The sequence below is a fragment of the Cygnus olor genome, chromosome 5 (assembly GCF_009769625.2).
Source record: "Cygnus olor isolate bCygOlo1 chromosome 5, bCygOlo1.pri.v2, whole genome shotgun sequence".
NCBI classification, from domain to species: Eukaryota; Metazoa; Chordata; class Aves; order Anseriformes; family Anatidae; genus Cygnus; species Cygnus olor.
In genome coordinates, this window is record NC_049173.1 from 8,862,754 (window position 1) to 8,878,988 (window position 16,235).

Genomic DNA, 16,235 nt, shown 5'->3' on the forward strand with positions numbered 1-16,235 from the left:
AGTACAGCAAACCTAGTGTAACAAAAGTGTAAGCAACACACAAGTCCAGCTTCTCACTTCGTATAAATGGGCTAGATATGTCTGCTCAGTCTACTGGCTCTTTACTTCCTTCTTCTCCCTCACTTTACCCACTCTTGGCTTATTTTATACTTTAAAACTTCAGCAACAAGTTGACATTTTTTTTCCATCCCACTTGTCTACCACCTCCAGCCACACTTTGCAGAGCAGAGGAAGCGTGCAGCTGTGGGACAGGGCTGCTGCCTGAAGCAGAAATGGGCAGAAGCGGGAGGAGTGAGCCCCCACCAGAGTGAAACACTCTGAGAAGGATGCTCTGTGTGTGACTTGAGTCTTTGCATTTAGAACCCAAGAATTCATCTGTAAGGCCAGTGTAATTTAGGGGCACAGGGGAATTTTCAAAAATCTTTAAAGGTACAGTTTCACATCTCCAACTCAGTCTCCTCAGATGTTGAAGGTCTAAAAACACTCAGTTCTCTTTCTCTCTGAGCTGAACACCCACAACAGTAATCTGAAACTGTGCATGTTGGTATCCAGGTCAGGGAGATAGCATAAGAGCTCATTTGCCTGACTCACCAACTTCCTTGCCAAGTGAGCATGAAATTTTCATGACACTGCAAAGCAGCAGATCCACAGCCTCCTAAATGTCACTGCTCCAGAGATTTTATACCCAGGAAGCACCCTGACAAGTTGATTTGCTTTTGGGATGCAGGATTATTTTTATTATTTTTTGTGTGTGTATGTGCGTGTGTCGGTAGTGCTGCTGGTTTGGGGAAAGCATATCAGTTGAGTAGCGGAAAACAAAGCCTCTATAAAATCTTGGGTGGGATAAGAGCACCTACCAGCTCTGTATTGAAATTCCTAACACAAACCAGAGGAAGATGATGCATGGATGTGAATTTAAGCTTGTTCCTGGACTGGAGGAACAGTTTCCAGTCTTGGACATGGAGTGTCTACCAGCCCATCCTTTTAATACAACCAGTGTCAATTGCTCAGATGGAGACACTGTTCTCCTGGGAGTGCTGAACATCTGTCCCAAAGCCTTTCAATGGCAGCTTAAAGTGGCCTCCTACAATCATTCACAGCTTTTTCATGTTGATGTTTTTGTTGTTGTTGTTTGGTTTAGTTCGTTGTTTGGTTTTGGTTTTTTGTTTTTTGGTCATAAGTTTGTGCCCATTATGTTTTGGCATTCTGAAAGATGCTAATGAAAAAAGTAAACAGACCAAGCAGTGAATCTGTGTGTTATCCATCATTTTCAAATCGCAAGGGTTTGAATGACAAATGGCCTCAAAGGCTGAATGCTGGCAGTGCTTGTCCCAACTTTTTCTCTTCATTGGCTCAGACGGCAACCACAGAGGCATGTGAAACCTTTCTCCATATCCCATTTTCATGGTCTAATGCTCAGAAGTGCCTCCCTGCCTCAGACACTTTCCCTGCAGGACTGAGCAGTTTCCATGACCAGGTGTATCCAAGGGGAGCTACAACTCTGGAGAGTGGGGCAGCGGGAAGGATTGAAGCCTCAGCGAGAAGAGTCATGCCCACGTCTATTTAACTGGCAGCACAGGTTAGACACTAAGAAAGATGCAGTGCTCTGCAGCCTTTCATAGCCCATTTCATAGGGCAATTCCTTTTTCCTCCTGTTATATATACAGCACTCAGGCCATGATACGAAGTGTCCACAGTGCCCAGCAGGGACTTTGTGCTCTGCAGAATGTGAAGCATCACCTCCCTGTGAGTACTCGGTTCACTGCTCCCTTAGCCAACAGCGGATGGGACAGAGAGTTTTCCTCCTGTCCTACTTACATAGCTTCTTCTGGACATGTCACAGCGGATGGCTTGTTTGTTGCCCATGTCAAGGGACATGTCCTGAAGATGACATCCCTTCTGCAGGACCACTGTTAGGTACAGTCAGCCTGGGACCTTCCTGAATCCCTCTGCTTTGAGAGGTTCACACATCAAAAATCGTCTATCAGTTAGACTTACAAGATACTTCGGAGCTACATGTTGCAAGCTGGGTCTTGCTTTTAACACTCAGTGGGGCCCAGACTGGGTCTCTTTATTATTCAATTGCACTACATCTTAGTCACATTATTTTTTCAACATGGAAACAGCTAAATTCCTTCTGTGAGCAAAGAGGCTGGATGTGCAGCCGGCACAGTCGAGGCATGTCTGAATTTGCCTCTTTCAAACTCTTTGATAATTTTCTCTACCCTTGAGTAATTCAAATAGTTTTACAAAGAGTGACCCAGAAAAAAATTATATATATATATATGTATATAAGAAGCAGCTCTCTGTGAATGCATGAGCTTTGAAAGGTTCCCTTCAGATGAGGAGATTATGACAGCCTTTCTGTGCCACCTCTGAGCTCTCTGCAAGAAGAGGTGCGAGCTTCCTTCAGTCGTGTAAGAACAAGAAGAGCTCTGCACAGCTAACAGGCATTTGAAGATATTTATCGAGGCAGCCAGCCTAACACAACACGGGCAAAATGTAAACGAGCGCCGCTTCGGTGCTCGCACACCGAGCATGCACGGGCTCCTCACCGCAGCTGCAGGGTCTCTTTTTAATAAATAGCCAAGTAGAAAATTAAAAGCGGCTAGGTACCAGCAGCAGGGAGCTCTGTTGAGCTGCTCCTGGCCCGGCGTGAGGCCTCCTTCCCTGGGGCTGGCTGGGCAGAGCTCTCCAGGCACATGGCACCAAGTACGTGTGTCTGTGAGGAACCCAGGCACCCACACATGAGAGGGGCTGTGGTGATTATCCTCCAGACCCAGGGTAAAAAGCGAAAATTGTCTTTCCTGACAAAAACAGGGCTGCTTTCAGGATGTCTCTTGTGCAGCCTTTTGGGCCTGGACCCGGTGACCAGGTGGTGGTGGCCCTGGCTGGAACAGCTCTGATTCCTTACTGAGGGCACCTCTAGCAGGCTGTCCAACTGGCCAGCAGGCCCTACCTGGGGACAGATGGACAGAGAGACAGACAGTAAAAGGATTCCCCTCTGACATGTGCTTTCCCAGTGCATTGACTCTGTTTCCCAGTCATACAGACAGGCAGAGAGGAGCTAGAGAGCTTCATTTTCATTTTGAAACGCTCCCTGTTTGATTCAAAGCAGCAACAACAACAACAACAACAACAAAAAGCAAGTTTGATGTCTGCAAAGAGAGGACTTTCAGGGCAGTCTCAGGAAATTTTCTGAGTCAGGGGGAAGGCAGCGTGGTACCACCAAGCTGGGTGGCAGTGGGAAAGCCCCGCAGCAACCCCAGAACCTCTGGTGTCCTCCTCCTCACTCCAGGCTGCCGGGACTTCACAGGCAGAGTGGGCGCTCGGAGGTTTGTGTTTCTCATGAGAGATGTCTACACGATGCTCCTCACTTAGCTGAGAAGACTAGGTAGAAATAGATTGTCTTCAAAAGGTCCTGTTTAGTCCCAAGTCCAGGGTCCCTGCTCAGCCCTGAAGCATAGGATCCCTGGGTTGACAGCCATCCTTCAGCCCGTCCCACTGAGCTAGCTGGCACACATGGGCAATAGAGTTTGTGTGAAGGATTTTGTCTGGGAACTTGCACCTTTACGTTGCTGAACGTCTTGGGTTGTGAAGTTTTCATATTCATAAGCCTTTCCTCCAAGGGTTTCTTCTCTCAGATCTCTCCATTTCCCCCAAAGCTTCTTGGCTCCCTTGGGATGAAAAGGGTCTTCTACAAGGTCCACCAATTTCTCTTTTCATTCTTCTCTGAGCTGACATGATCGTACTCTCATCTGAGAGATTCTGCCATTCCCTGCTAGCCAGGTTCTTCTCCCTAGCTCCCCAAAGCAGCTCTCCACTCCCGTTCTACATTTCAGGCAGTCATTCTGAGCTCTCTTGCAGCCAGCTTTCTTTTCAGAAAACTGGTGACTCCATGCATCACCTCTCAGGACAACTGATACTGCCTGCACATCCACTTGCCTCCTGCCTCTGAGCTTCTCCATGCCCCTAAAGCTAACACAGCCCTGGTGGCGGGTCCCACCAACTCCACCCAGAGCCTCCCTGGTGAACCTTCATCCCTGTCTGCTCCAGGAGCCACATTTTAATCCTTTGGTACCTGTCCCACAGGTCATCTGTGCAGTCCTTACCAGTGGTGGCAGCATCACCATTTGCCAGCCTGCCTACCCCCAGCAAACTTGTCCCCATTCCCTTTCACAGTAACTTTTTATTTGAGGATATTTTCACCTGTGTTGTTAGTCTGTTATCTCTGTAACTATGAAGTCTTATTTGTCCCACAACCATTTCAAATACTGCCTTTCCTATAATAAAAATTACTTTTTGAACTAATCCTGTTCCTTTTAATGTCTCCATGCCAAATCCCTTCTCCTTTCCTTCTCCTTTCTTATTATTTCTCTGCAGTCAGATTTGATAATTTCTGCCCTTGCTTACAGCAATGCCAACTCTAGGGCATTTCTCATTGTGCTCACACTAAAACCTCCTGTCTTCACACCCTCTTCATCTTCAACAGCCTTCACTAGCACAAATTCCTGTTCCCTGACTTCCTAGCCAAAATGCCACAGGTGAAGAAATCTCCTTGCCCTCCCTACAGCAGCCCACTCTTCCTGACCTTCTTGTGCCTCCTCTGACTGTAATACCTTCCACTAGGTCCTGACTTCCTAGAGCAGACATGGCAATGACTCCTTCATCCTTATGTCCCTTACTACTCCCTGCAGGCTCCATCTGACCCTCCTCACACTGCCCAATGCAGCACCCATGCTCTGGGTCATGGGATGCAGCAACCACCTGCCTGGGTAGCCTTCTGCCTTTATGCAGAAGATGCCTGCATCTGGCTCAAGACTTTTACATTCCTCCACCCATATTAGCCTCTGCAGCCAGGACAAAGGCCAGTCCCTCAATCTGGGCAAGTGCTGGGTAGGCTTGGCCATCCCGTTATGGGATGGGATCCAGGACCTAGGAGCCAGGACCATGCTGGTGGCTAACACATTGCCCTGCCACGTGCTGCAGCAGCTCCCAAAGTGGGAGGCTGGCTGGCTCACAGTGTTTCTCCCTTTCTCAAACCCATGTTCAATCACTGCTACTGTCTTGCACTCTTTTCTCTCTCCTCTTCTTAAAAGACACTCCCAACATCACAGTTCGTCTCACAAGCGCCTTCCCCTGGGCCAGATATTGTAAATGATGTTTCATTTTCTATTAATTACTGTAACAGTGTTGTATGTGACCCAAGAGTGGTTTAGAGTTAGTCTCACTTGTAGATGTGAATGCCTACAGATTAGCAGAACTGATCGTGGAAACTCCTAAAACTAGGTATTTTCTCATGAGCATTCAGGTCTTTCTTGTTTTCATCCAAGTAGAGCTGATGTGAAACACTAGCCTGAACACAACAAAAAAGATTTTGACTGCTAGTCTGACATATAAAGGCAAAGCAGAACAACCTGGGAATCACAGAATCATAAAATCATGAGCTGTAGGTAGGCAGCACAACAGGTATGAGGCAACCTAGTTTGGTTTTGCTTGTTTTGTATTTGTGGTAGAGGTTTTACATCAGGAATAGAAAAAAAATGGCTGTTACATAGGTCCCACCTATTTTTAGCGGGGGGCAATAGAGAGGTGGTTAGACTAACAACACCAAAAAGCGTCTGAGAAAGTGAACGTCATGCAACTCTGCAGGCAGACAACTCAGCAAGGCTGAGAGAAAAAAAAAAAAAAAAAAGAACTTGCAGTCATTTATATCAGTGCTAGAAAGCTCGGTAACAACTGAGGCAGACAGGAAGTTATGTTACTTGTGAAGAAATTTGATGCAATTAATGCCTGTGAAGCCTGGTGAGATGACTTTCCCGATTACAGTAACAAAACTGCTGATAAGGAAGGGCCTCCTGGGTGGTGGTTCTCCATATCGTCACTATCAGCTTGTGAGTTGCTGTGAAGTCAGATTTACAGAGATGCTGAGCAAAAGAGGAAGAGTATCTAAAGAATGATCTGCTACAGACATCAGGCATAGTGAGGAAATCAGAAAGAGTTATTCCTTAAACCCATTATTCACTAAACCCTTGTCCGATTTGTGGAAATAAAAGTTCTGTATTCATGGAGGGCTTTAGCATGGGCAAAATATGCTAGTGATGCATGCAGGTGAAAGAAAAACAGTATTCAGGTGGTACAGCAGGTACTATGCCCAAGGTGAGATCCTTCATTACAGCAAACCATGGTGAACTATTCACTGAATGGAAAGTTTGCCACCCTCTAAATACCAGCCATCATGATTGTGATCTGATTACCTGAAGCATTAGGTGCCCTAACAGCTCTGAATTAAAAAGTTAAGCTCTCTAACTTGAGTAAAGTTACTGTCCAGATTCACCAGTAGAAGAAAATGTGGACAGAAAAATCTGAATGCAAGTTGAATCCTCTGATGAAGAGTTTATCAGATAGACAGAAAGTCGGACAAGTGTACAAAGATAACATGCTAAAAATCTCATCCTGGTTCAGCGACAAGATGAAGGAATCAATATGAAATAGAAAAGCTATCTACCACAAAGGTGAAAGGGGGAAATAGCTCCCAATCAATATAAAATAGAAGTAACAAAATGCGAGAAATGAGTCAGTGAAATTAAAACTATCCGGAAACAGCTCAGAGCAAAGAAAGATTGTGTATCAACATCTATTAAGACCACAAGAAGCTTAACTATAGCGCAGGAATATCACAAGGGAGAGGTAGTAAAATTAATAATGACATAATAAAGGAGAGAACTTAATAAAAAATTGTTGTCTGTATTCAGAAAGAAGACAGATCATGTACATGTATAACATGGGGCTGATGACAGACTTTTCTGCTTGGTAGTATCTCGAGAGGTTAGTAAACAATGTACTAGGGAGCAATATTTTCAATGAGCAGTCTGATTAGTACGCTTAAAAGATATGATGTGATATCTTGCCTGGTTCAGTGTGAAGAAATGCTTACACTGTGTCAACACTACTAAAAGGTAGAGATGATGAACTGGACAAGTACAGGAAAATAGAAGTGTCAGATACAACCACCTGTGAGCTAAGGTTGGAACCAAGGCAAACGCTCACAAGCATCTTTCAAAGAACAATGAGATTTATTTCCAAACTGAGTTCCAGACTTTATGATTCTGGCCTAGATGTGGTGGATTCAGGGTTTTAAAAGGCATTCGATGCTGTTCCATAAAATAAACAGGAGAAGTAAGAGATTTCAAATAGAAATGAATGACCACTCCCAGAACAGCACTACAGCATGAGGAACTGCACCTGTGAGCATGTATACATTGACAAATTTAGGCAGGGTTGTAGAGAAATTATTTTATCTTTGCACTCTCATGCATAGTATTGGAAAGATCAGTGCTGACATAGACTCTGACCTGCAGCCCTGTGGGGTCAGGCAGAGGCTTTGGGGAGAGGATGCTGTCCCCGTGATATGGCTTTTCCCCTGGGAGTGCTTTTAGACACTGTTGGAGACTGGATCTTGAGCTAGACAGACCGCTGGGCCCCAGTAAAGCCACTCTTACTGTTTTATGTTACCTGCACGCCTCCCATCTGTGCATTCTTCAGAGCGATCTGAAAGGGAAATCAGGGACTGCCTGCACCAGCCTAGAGACCAGAGCAAACACCCGCCCGTGAGAGGCTCAGGTCTCGCTCTGCTCTTCAGCCCTTTATTTGCTTTAGTCCTTATTCATCCTCGTTAAATCACCTCTTGGCTTTCAGTGACTGCGTGCAGGCTAATTGCACAAATATTTGCACAGAAAAGCTTCCTTTCTCGAGTCCCAGCTATCGCCACAGCCCGGCCTTTGGCGTGACCTTTGGCAGGCAGCAGTTGTGCTTCAGGCATTGCTGTCAGGGCTGGTTCTTCAGTAGATCCAACACAGCTGTCTGCTGAAAGACAAAAATAGCCCAGGGACCGGGACTTCCTTCTGAGCGCCAAGTTCCCCACTCACCAGGTCTGTTCCCCAGCCGCTTTTCTTCTGAACCGTAAATGTATTTCCCACGTGCTTTTGGTGGGAGAGATACAGACCTTACCCTCTTCCACCCCCCTCTTCATCACACCTTTTGTCCAGAACAACCAAATGCTTCGTAAGAATCAACAGGCACAGACAGGCACTCCCCACCATCTGGGGATGCCAAGAACTACAGTAGTGTAATTGCCATACATGAAAGAAAAAGATGACAATAGAAATTTGAAAGTAAATCTCAGCTGCAGCAGCATTTTCTGGAAGGACTCATTGATGTGAGCAGGATGGGTCTCCCTTACTGAGGCTTTTAGGAAAAGTGACCATGGTTTCTCCATGCGCACCTTTGAATCCAAAGGTGTTTTGCTGCTCAGCACTGGGCATGTGGAGAGTCTCGGCTGAAGCTTTCTGGGAATCTCAGATGCTGAAGAGCATGATTTCTAAGTAAGGAAACAGATTGTGGGTTAGATGTGGGCTAAACAGAAGGTGTGTTCATATTAGGTTTCTGTGTTTATACTAAAAATGGGTTCCCAGAGTTATGCCTTTTTTTTTGTACCTTGAATTCGCATGCGAAGAAAATACCAGGAACTAAAGACTGCTTTATTTTAGGTGAGAAGGCTGAAATAGTTGTGCTCCTTTTGTATGAAACAGGTGTTCTCCTTACATATAAATGATGTACTGGCTTCAGTGGAGCCCAGACGCACTGGGACTGGAATAAAGGAGGTACTTTTGAGGGATGACAACTGGGACAAAACACCATGGGAAGTGACCAAACTGGGGGGCTGGTGGAGTCTCCATTCTTTGCACCTCCGGAGTGAGGCCATACATCCCTCTGCAAGAGATGCTTCAACCCAGCATGATATCTTTGAACTCAACACAGAGCACTGGGGTGAAACAAACAGCTTGTGAGGCCCAGAGGCCATACTCCAAAGCCAGCAGAAACCTCCCCAGCCAAGGACCTGGCCCATTTTTAAGCATACTGGAGTTCTAGGGAAGGTCTGGGGAGAAGGAGATTGTTTGAGCTGGTTTTTCTTTTGAACCCTGTAATAACACTACTCATGTGTAGTTGCACATGCTCTTTAAAGAGCTGGGATTCCCCCTGCTGATAGAAGATACGGAGCACTCTCACTTCCTTTCATCTCCATCAAACTATTATTTCAACATACCACCTACACAGCCAGATGAAAAAGCATCAGTAGAAGGGAACCGTTGTTTTGTTTTTTCCTCCTCAGAAAAAAAAAAAAAAAAAAGATTAGCAGAAAAACTCAGAGTCCAGCTTTGTAAGTACTAACTCCTCCTCTCCATCTGGAAATTCCCCTTAGTTATACAATAAACATACTCCCCTCAAATATGCTAAAATAAAGTGAACTGAAATTCAGTACCAGACACGGAACAGCCTATTAGAACCAGAGACTACTTGTAATCTGGTGGTTACCAAAAAAAAAGATTGAGAGCAGATAGAATCTGATTTTTCATTTAAGACTATTTTAAATTACTTATTCAATGAAGTAATAATTCACTTTATAAAGTTGCACTTGAATACAGCCTTTCATGTGATTTTGTGATTGAGCTTAATAAGGTTGATAACTACAAGAGGTTGCTACTCTTCATTCCCAAATAAAGGATTAAACTTTGAAGAGCAAATACCACCGTGCTGCTAGTATTTTTCAAAAGGATTTTGGCAACATAAGATGATAATTTATTGCTTTGCTGTCCATTGATGCTTCCAGTAACACCCTCCTCTAACAGGGAGATAACAGACAGTATTCTAAGAGAAAACATACTTTGCTAGGAATAGGTGCAAAAATTTTAGATCACCATGACACACTCATAATTTTTTACAACACACCAGAGGATGCCTTTAATAATAAATAATATTCCAGCTTTTATTCTCTTCCCCTGCTTTTAAGCCTTTGGGTTGCGAAGAAGCTTTCTAGAGACATCAGCCAGGTATCCAGTCTATATTAACATTTCAGAGCAACAAAATTAGTAGAAACATCCCAGGCTGCCATTCAATCAACCAGCAGATTGAGACTGCATTTTTTTTTTTTTTCAAACTGCTGCCTCGTGCTAATAGGAACAGCCACTGGAGATCCTGATTTCGTTCCAACAGAGGTCTACTTACTAAAGTGGCTCGGATCTAACTGCATAGCTCAGGTCTAGAAATAAGACCTCAAGTCACAAAACATTTGAAGCACACTCTTCAGCCTGACATAAACTGCATGCAGCTGAGCCAGCGAAACAATTTGCTGCCAACCACCTTTGTACCATCTCTGGCATTTGTCAGACCAAATCCGTCTCACTAAAATGGCAGAAAACTATCCTATCATTTATCCTATCCTATCCTATCCTATCCTATCCTATCCTATCCTATCCTATCCTATCCTATCCTATCCTATCCTTTTTTTTCTTTTTCTTTTTCTTTTTCTTTTTCTTTTTCTTTTTCTTTTTCTTTTTCTTTTTCTTTTTCTTTTTCTTTTTCTTTTTCTTTTTCTTTTTCTTTTTCTTTTTCTTCTTCTTTTTTTTTTTTTAAGGGTAGATTTAGATTAGATATAAGGAAGAAACTCTTTACTATGAGGGCAGCAAGGCACTGGAACAAGTTGCCCAGAGAAGCTGTGGATGCCTCATCCCTGGAGATGCTCAAGGCCAGGCTGGATGGGGCTTTGGGCAGCTTGGGCTGGTGCGAGGTGTCCCTGCCCATGGCGGGGGGCTAGAACTGGATGATCTGCAAGGTCCCTTCCAACCCAAACTGCTCTGTGATTGCAAGCGTCTTGAAAACAAGCAGAGCAAAGCAGCTGCATCCTTTCTGGACCATCTTCCTTCTTCTTTTGTCCTCACAACCCTTTCCCACTGCTCCCAAAATGCTGTGATGTCACCAGAGGTGATGGGACATGAAGGGGCTGTTGTAGCAAAAAGGAAATCAGGCTTTGTGGGTATGCTTTTATTGGTGCTTTCCTGGATAGCTAGCACTGGGAGCCTCATGCTAGATACCCAGTAAAGCCTGTGCTTTATTTTGACCTGCTTATCTGCAGCTGGACTGCAACCTGTCTTTCTCCTGCAAGAGGTTCTCTTTGGCTGGGGTCTGAGTGGTGACACTGGCAGCATCCTGTGATACCTTCACCCAGTCAGGTCAGCAGGAATCTTGGCATTGATTTCTGTAGAGTTCTCTGAATTTCTTGCCTTTACACTTAGGTCTCTCTCTGTATACATATATATTTTAATTTGTACTAATTTCTGGGTCTCATATGGTGGGGTTTTGCCACCTCATCTCAAAATATCTTCAAAAGAAGCAGTCATCACAGCTGTCTCTCTAAATAGAGAAAACAAAGGTGCAAAGATGTGATTAATGAAAAGAACCCACAAGATCAGTCCAGCACTGAGTTGCATCTGTTTCCTTCCCATTTTTTTGTCCACATACTCTACCGAAGCTGGTGGAGAATAACCAGTTATTTGCATTTCTCTACATGCTGAGTCTTGCAAATTTGCCTGCATGAAGGTTTACTGCAAAAGGGCCCTGCATCTGAGCAACCTGGAGCACGCAGAGCTTTGCTTCCTCTTTGCAAACTCACGTTAAGAAAGCTAACTCAGGTGTCGCTCCCACGCACCGCAGACTGCAGAGCAGACAGACTTCCCGTCTCCAGCCCCGTGTGCTAAAATACCTCTGTACCACACCAGCACCAGGTGAAGTTACACCATTTGTCTTTCTGCAAGTAGCTCTGCATACGAAGCAACTGAAGCTGCTAGTCTTAGGAGAAAAGGAGGGAAGGGATCCTTGCAGTACTGCAAAGAATCCTTCTGTGTAACACGGTTGCTTCACAAATACGATTTCAAGAAACACATTCCCAGCACCAAGTAAGGTATGGAAACCATGTTAGGAAGATAAAGCTGTAAATTCATTGTTTAAGGGAATGGAAACTGATGAACACAAGCCAAAATCCCGAGTGTCTTTAGGAAGACAAATTTATAGGAAGATCTATTTATATCAAAAAAAAAATGTGCCAGACTCCAGAAGTCAGCATTTTCAAGGGTGATTTCCAGTGGATTTTTCTGTTGACTGTTCTATCTTTATGATGGAGTAAAAGGAACTGAAAAACTGGTGGGAAAGGAAGGGGAAAAGGATTTTTTCCCCTCAGTGTGCGTACATAACTAGAAATCTCAAGGAAATCCATACTTGTTATTTCTGACTCTATCAGGGAATTTGCTTGAAAAAAGCTGAAGAAAACACTTCAAGATATGTGCTCCACTAAATCCCTCACTTTAACTGCATGTCAGATCTTAATTAGGCACTTTCCTTTCTCCAAAACAGTAAGTCGCTCGTGGCAATACAGCAGCAGAGGCTGAAAGGGGCCTCTCACACCTACCAGCATCCCTCGAGGCTGAGAGAAGATGCCTCAAGAGGAGCATCATAGGTAGCTGTGTAACTGCAGGAGGTGGTTTCAGGGCCTGGCCACAGCAGCGTCGTGTCAGCACCCAGATCATCACCACGTGTGAAGCTCAGTTTCCCCAGTGGAAGCCAGCAACACACAGAAGGTAGAGCGAAATGAATAAACAAGCAGAGCCTGTGTAAGCTCTCTGGGCTCCCCACTGGAGGTGCAGTTGGATATCTCACAAAATACCTCGTAAAGGCTGAAGAAAAATGGTTGTGCAGAGGAGAAGTGTTGTGACACCTTCTTCTTGCATATACTAGGTTTTTGGGATGGCTGAGGCCTCCTCGACCATATCCATATTTTGTATGTGTCTGTTTATTGCTGTCAGCAACCTGGTTGGGCTCAGCACACGCAAGGGTTTCGCCCCCAGCAGGCTCCCCCTGATGCTGTTAGGGAGGGAGGTACGTGCTGCTGGCACAGCTGTGTCTCCTATTGCCTGCTGCGTGGGGTCAGTGCCCTGCAGGGAGGTCATGGAGACCTCTGAGGTCTTCTTGCAAAAAGGAGCTTTTTGAGAAAGTCTGAGAAACGGAGCATGGGAGGACAACTCCACCTTCATGTGCCGGCTCTTCAACCACTTCTCTGTCGCACGGAGGAATCGAAGTTCAGATTTGTGACTCAGGGGCTGGTTTGCTCTAGATAAGGGCTAGCATGCCCAGGGTGTTTCCAACCATATACACGAGGGAATTTCTGTTGCAGTAGAAACCCAAGATGACGCAAGTTGCCCATCTTGGTAAATAAATACAGACATTTCCTTTAAAGAGTGGACTCGCATCCTCAGCATTCGTGTGTGATCACAGAGGTGCACAATGCATCATGCTCAGGAGAAAACCCAGAACATGAAGTCCCGTGCCCGATTAAATCTGCCGACCCATTTTGTTGTCCTCGTGCCCTTTTCCTCCCACTCCTCCTCCGTCCCATTTCCTTTTCCTGTGATGCTTACATGGCAGCTCCTGCACATGCGAATCAGTAAATCAAACCATTTGCCGACTACTATTTTCAGCGTTATCTCTGCTCTGCAAAACATTTCCTGCTTTCCTGCCTGCGGCATTTCTCTAAGGTGCCCCTCAGCAGTGAAGTCCTAGCACAGATGTGACAGGGTAACCTGCGGGCACCGGTCGGCTCTGTGGCAGTTTCCCCTGGCAGAACACAAGCTTCCTAAAGCCCCTCACCCCCAGAGCACTTACCGCAGCTCCCCGAGGGGGTTTGATAGGGTCTTTGCCATGGAGAGTTGGCAGTGAGGCTCCCTGAGCATGCAAGGAGGAGGTGAGGTAGTATCAACACCAAAGCCTGTTGAACCTCTTGTTGAGCCTGGTTGCAGAGGAATGACAGGAGAAAAAAGCGTTTTGGATATATGGTTGAGGTCTTTGAGTGGGGTTTGGCTGATCCCAGGTTTGTCCAAGGCACCTGCTCTCTGTGCCGATTCCCTGTCCTTGAGCCATTTACCTCCCTGGGGTTTCCAAGCCAGAGGACAAATTTTATGACACTGTTTCCACTATTGACACCGTTTTTCCATTAACCCGAGATACAGTAATTAAAAATAAAAAGGACCATGCAGCAGCACCAGGCTTTGGGCTGCCAGAGGATAAAGTCCAACCTACTCCTAATTCGTCCCCTCAATGTGTACTGAAATACTGCAAGTTCACCAGCTTTTGGCTCTACCATGGAAGGCTTCCAATGAAAAAGAAAAACAAAGTGAGATTTGAAATTACAGTGCTGTGCACAGGAGGTGCAAAACCAGCTTGAATTTCTCCATATTTACACCACAGGATAAATGTGGTTGCTCAGGAGTTCAGACCATGTCGGAGACGTGCAGTTGGCTCTTCCCTCAGTGGCTGCTAAGGTTGACCAAAGTTCAGGTGCTGCCTCTTTGCCTTGGTAATAAAATCACACATGCGTATTCTCTGAGCCGCACCCTTTTCCTGCACACACTGACAAGTGTAACCTTCTTCACCCTGAGGGTGTTATAATTTCCTAGTATGAGGAGGTGTTTTCTTAAAAAAAAAAAAAAAAGCCAGACATATCTGTCAGTTGTCTGTTGTCTGCAACCTGGCTGCATGTGCAGCAGCAGCAGCAGTGCTGAGCCTACGCTGCATCTCGGTGGTCCAGGCTGCAGTCTCCACCTACTATCTGGATGTATTCATAGTTTTCAGCCACTTTTTGTTGTGGCAGTTTGAGCCATATGAAATAATAATGTGAATGGGCGGTAAGGCCTAAGGACGCAGAGCCAAATCCATTCTTGCTACAGCACTCACTAATTTCAGCCTGGGCTGTGGGTGAGCCAGTGGCAGTAGTACGTGTTGGTGAGGTTGCTGTATTTAAGGTAGCGATGTACCCCATCTTGTCACGAGGACCTCCACAGGCACACTGATGCCTCTTTACTCTTTTCATACAGAAGATAAATCTGTTATTGCCCTGGAGAAATAAGTAAAGTTAAAGGTCTCTAAAATGCACCATGTGACAATCAACCGCACGGTGCCAGGGAGCTCTTGCCAGGGTAGGTGTTAATCCCAGTGCCTGAAGGCAAAGGACTGTGTAACCAAACAGGGCTTTGCTCTTCAGGGTGAGAGGCTTTTGCTTGAAGGGGGCATGATCAGTCACACATTTGACTTACAGATTTCCACCCCCTAGGCACACGGGGTGCATCACTGCATCAGTGAAAGCTGTGGAAGGGCAGATTTCGATGTGTCACTCACAAAAGCAGGTGAATCGGAATCAGGAGAGCTTTAAAGCACAGAAGCGGGGTGCAGGCATTACGCAGCCTGACAAACCAGAAGTGGCCTGACTGTGTCATCCTGCCATACGACAGCGCAGTGCACATCATGCTTAGAAAAGCCAGTGAGCTGAAAATCTCAGCAGCTGACACTTCTGCGTCTCATTTCCAGCAGCAATACAGGAAGGTTTCTGTACTCCATGCAGGATGTGTGCTGTGAGATGGATGTGCATGGGAAGCCAGAAAGCCACATTAGTTTTTTTGCCACTTACCTGGCCTGTTTGCAAAGGTGGAATGGAGCAGCCCCGCACGTGCAAGGGGAAGACTGCGTGCAGACAGTTGCTGGGAGGAAACTGAGCTGTGGTTTCATCACACTCCTCATCCCACAGTGTCTCGTTTGAGGGATCCAACCTGCGGTCGATCCTGTTATCAACTTAAAAAAAAAAAAAAAAACAAACCAGCGCTGCTGGGTTTCTTCTGGGTTTTGTTCCTGCCTCAGATTAATGGCATCACAGCCACTGTCACAGCTAAACTGGGCTTGTGTCACGAGCTACTGAGAGCCTTCATTAGGCACAGTTGTGTATCATTCCTGTGCAGGGGGACTTGTTCACAGACATTTCCACCCTGTTCTTGGTGAGAGGGGCACAGAGTTCAGCAGTCCTTGGTGCTCCTTAGCCCTGCTCCTGGAGAGTTTTGTGGGGAGGTAGGACAGACAGGGAATTTGAGGTTTCCTCCATTCATAGTTTCTTGTTCTGAATAGCTTCCAAATGAAAAAGAGGAGTGAATAACTCAGCCTGAAAGTCCTTCAAAGACATTGGACCCCACCAGACTTCCATGGTTATTTCTGTTTTCTGGTCAATGGTGCAAAATCATTTTCTCTAAAAGTGCTGGAAATATCCCATGCTGTGTTATGCAGCCATGAGCTAACACAAAGCTGGACTCTTTTCTCCTTAATTTTTTGAAAGTCCTTGTACCCCAGTAAGAAGATGATGAAGATGATGAAGAGTGAAGACACCTTATATGCAGTTCAACATGCTTAGACATGGTACCTGCCTTAATAGCACCCAGAAACTAAAAGGTAGGAAAAAACATGCTCAAAATGTCCTATTTAAACTCCCTGAGGTGCAAAGAAATGTTTCCGTTTACTTCAGTTGGATT